This window comes from Bombina bombina, chromosome 3 (genome assembly GCF_027579735.1).
Source record: "Bombina bombina isolate aBomBom1 chromosome 3, aBomBom1.pri, whole genome shotgun sequence".
Taxonomy (NCBI): Eukaryota; Metazoa; Chordata; class Amphibia; order Anura; family Bombinatoridae; genus Bombina; species Bombina bombina.
In genome coordinates, this window is record NC_069501.1 from 817,495,809 (window position 1) to 817,498,840 (window position 3,032).

The window sequence follows — 3,032 nt, forward strand, 5'->3', positions numbered from 1 at the left end:
CACATATTATACCAAATTAAAAGACCTCTAAGCTGCTCAACTACTAGACTATTTTCATAATATTGATAAAGACGTGCCCTCCAAGCACATATTGTAATAATCCCCAAACCTAACAAACCTACCGCCCAAGTTACGAACTACCGCCCAATCTCATTGTTGAATACAGATATCAAAATCTACCAAAAGCAGATGCTGTGTAGAGGTCTACAATGTCTCCGCAGTTATTTTCTCTCCCGGAGGCAAAGAGTAAATTAACGAAATCCAGAAATGTTAAAACATTGTTGAATATATTTACCTCACTTCCTGGAAGTGAAAATAAGAAAAAGCTGACCCTCAACCAAGTCTTAAGAGGAGTTCTGGAAGAGGAGATTACCAACCAAGCATCCTCTGACAACTGCCTTGGAATTATTTGCCTTGCAATTAATGGAGTTACAGAAGGTATCTGCACAGCAACACCACCATTTTTACTGCTGGGGGATGTCCTTGATTGCCTCCCACTGGACCACTGTGATCATATCTTTACATTTGTAGAAAAAAATGTTGGTAGCTGGAAATCTCAAACATTCTATTCTGCTGGAAAAGAATGACCTGTTAAAAATGTGTAACGATCTTCTAAGAATAATCTCAAAATCACAAAACACTGTTTTCTGTGGAAGAATTCAGCTGTTCCTTGCACGATTATTCCCCCTCCACAAAAAATCTGGGTTAAATTGGCAGAGTCAGTTTAATGTTACAGTTTATAATGTCAACGAACAGGAGAGCACTCTGGGGCAGAAGAAAGTGGAGGATAGAGATGATGGAATGGAGATTGAAGAGGGTGAAATGGGAGCTGATGACACACCTTCTAGTTCCACAATTCCCATAGATTACAATCTGTATAGAAAGTTCTGGTCTCTCCAAGACTTTTTTAGGAATCCTGTGCAGTGCTATTATAAGAGCTCCTGGAAAACATTTCTTAAATATTGAGAAGAAGTTCTGATTGTGTTTAAAAGCTACAAGCTGGATAATACACAGGCCTCAAGGAAAAAAAATGAATTAAAAACAGGCAGAGAACATGTGTACTTTGCCAAGTTTTTGACTAGTGAGAAGTTAATGGATCTGCAGCTGAGTGACAGTTACTTTCGTCACCATATATTGTTCTAGTACCTGAAAGGCCAAGTTAAATTTAAAAGATCTAATTATATTCTGTTAGATGAGCAGTCCCTGTGGGTTGAAGATACCACCGAACTTGTCCATCAGTTGCTCTCTGAGACGCCGTCAGCTGGAGACAAGTTTTCAAAAATGGTGGAGCACATTCTTAATACAGAAGAGAACTGAAATTCATGGAAAAATGAAGGCTGACCCAGTTTTGTAAAGGAGAGACCATTTTATTCTAAGCCAGCTAAAGTGGCCAAAAAAAGACCAGCGTCAGAAAATTTTCTAGGGAAAGGTCTAAACAAAAAAAAAATTATGGGAAATAAAGAGGGAACCTTAGCCCTGATAACATGGAAACTTGCAAGGCAGAGAGCGGCAGAGAGCGGGGAATTTATGTCTACTTTGGAGCAGTTCTTTGATGGCAATTGAGCAAACTGATACTGAAAATATGGCTGAAAATGAATATAAAATGGTAAACAATTCTAATTATGGTTGGAGAGCCTTACAATTGTTAGCACATAGAAGTCCTCACTTCTTTCAGCCAGCCAATCAGCAGTTTAAAAGTTTACCAGAATACCTTGAGAACATGGTGATCAAATTGGCCACGGAGTTACCTCCACCATCAGAAGAAATCAAAACAGGAGAAGATGATGAAGATAATGAATCATTGTTAAAGGAGACTAATGAAAGTCTGGATGTACGACAGCAGAGGTTAATCCTCACCAGAGAGCAAATAGAAATATTGGCAAACAAGCTGGGAGAGTAATGGAAGACTCTAAACCCTTTCCTAGAAATGAAGGATGTGGACATTAAAGAGACTGAATGCAGATGCTTCTTCTTGTTGCATGGCAAGATTGAGAAGGATTTCAAGCAACCCCTGAAAAATTTCTTAATGCCTGAAATAATGCTCAGTTAAATGAGCTGGCTGAATACCTGACTAAAATGGCACATAGATCTGTGTATATTTGTTACTGTGTAATAGAGTTTTAGCTAATGCCTTCACTTCCAATGCTGAGAGTTACACATTGCAGTCCAATGCAGTTTTATTTCATCCAGCAGTGAAGTTGGAGGATCATTTCTTTTTCTATGAACTTGCCTGTTATGGATAGCGATTAACCATTAATAAATTATCTGCTCACATAAAAAAAAAAAATCTACCTAAAGATCTTAGCAAATAGATTAAACCATATTAAACCATGTTATACACCAAAACCAGGTTGGCTGTAATCTTGCCCAAAGTGTGTTTGCATATTTTACATTCCTATGTTCTCCAATTAGAATTTTTTTTACTGTAAAAAAAAAAAAAATCTATATATACAGTGGGGCAAAAAAGTATTTAGTCAGCCACCAATTGTGCAAGTTCTCCCACTTAAGAAGATGAGAGAGGCCTGTAATTTTCATCATAGGTATACCTCAACTATGAGAGACAACATGTGGAAACAAATCCAGACAATCACATTGTCTGATTTGGAAAGAATTTATTTGCAAATTATGGTGAAAATAAGTATATGGTCAATATCAAAAGTTCATCTCAATACTTTGTTATATATCCTTTGTTGGCAATGACAGAGGTGAAACATTTTCTGTAAGTCTTCACAAGGTTGTCACACACTGTTGCTGGTATGTTGGCACATTCCTGCATGCAGATCTCCTCTAGAGCAGTGATGTTTTGGGGCTGTCGCTGGGCAACATGGACTTTCAACTCCCTCCAAAGGTTTTCTATGGGGTTGAGATCTGGAGACTGGCTAGGCCACTCCAGGACCTTGAAATGCTTCTTACGAAGCCACTCCTTCATTGCCCGGGTGGTGTGTTTGGGATCATTATCATGATGAAAGACCCAGCAATGTTTCATCTTCAATGTCCCTTGCTAATGGAAGGAGGTTTGCACTTAAAATCTC

At 38.3% G+C, this 3,032-nt stretch overlaps 1 pseudogene; it reads left to right on the forward strand.

The window, feature by feature from the left end:
* Positions 1 to 209: 209 nt before the first annotated feature.
* LOC128652534 (THO complex subunit 1-like) lies at positions 210 to 2,124 on the forward strand (annotated as a pseudogene).
* Positions 2,125 to 3,032: the final 908 nt, after the last annotated feature.